The sequence below is a fragment of the Mesitornis unicolor genome, unplaced genomic scaffold (genome assembly GCF_000695765.1).
Source record: "Mesitornis unicolor isolate BGI_N332 unplaced genomic scaffold, ASM69576v1 scaffold8166, whole genome shotgun sequence".
In the NCBI taxonomy this organism is placed as follows: Eukaryota; Metazoa; Chordata; class Aves; order Mesitornithiformes; family Mesitornithidae; genus Mesitornis; species Mesitornis unicolor.
Window position 1 is genome coordinate 1 of NW_010191630.1, and position 987 is coordinate 987.

The window sequence follows — 987 nt, forward strand, 5'->3', positions numbered from 1 at the left end:
TAATATTTTATATTTTATTTTACTTTTCCTTTTGCTCTTTTCAATACTGCACATGCAAAGCTGTGATCTGTTTATTCACCCCTGCTTGGGCAAAGCTCACAGAGCCGCAGCAGCTTCACCGGGTAGGAGGTTTCCCAAAGGAAGCACCAAATGCAAACTGAGGAGGAAAAAGCAGATCTCCCTCACAGAAAAGGGGGACTCTTGGTCCTTTTGCCGTGTGGTGGGAAGCAGTTTCCCTCTGTGGGGCCGTGTTTGCTGCCGTGCAACGGCGCTCACCCCCTTCTTCCTCCTCTGGTCCAGATCTCGAGCCTGGAGCCCCACTGCCGCAGTCTGCTGGTGGAGGTGCTGCTGCCCCTCATCAACGGTACGGGGATGGGGACAGGGACAGGGGGCTGTCACCTGGGGGTGACAGGGGGACTGTGACCCAGGGAGGGCTCTGACAGACTGTGGGGACAGGGGTGCATCTGTGTGGGGCAAACCAGCACCTGAAGGGGCTACGGGAAATCTGGGAGTGACTTTTTACAAGGGCGTGGAGTAATGGGACCAGGAGGGATGGCTTTAAACTGGAAGGGGGGCAGATTTAGTCTGGATATTAGGAAGAAATCCTTCCCTGTGAGGTGGGGAGGCCCTGGCCCAGGTTGCCCAGAGAAGCTGTGGGTGCCCCCTCCCTGGCAGTGCTCAAGGCCAGGTTGGACGGGGCTTGGAGCAGCCTGGGCTGGTGGAGGTGTCCCTGCCCATGGGGGTTGGACTGGGGGGGTTTGGGGTCCCTTCAACCCAAACCAGTCTGGGATTCATGCATTGCTGTGCTCCGTGCATCCCGAGCGGCTCTGCTCCCTTCGCCCTCCTGTGTGAGGACCCGGCTGTGCCCGCAGGTGCGCTGAGGATCGGGATCCCTCTGCCGAGAGTGCTGGGCATTCCCCTCCTGGATGGGGTCATCCGGATACTGGCGGGGGGTGGTGGGCAAGGCCGGCTCCTTCCCTGGGCCGG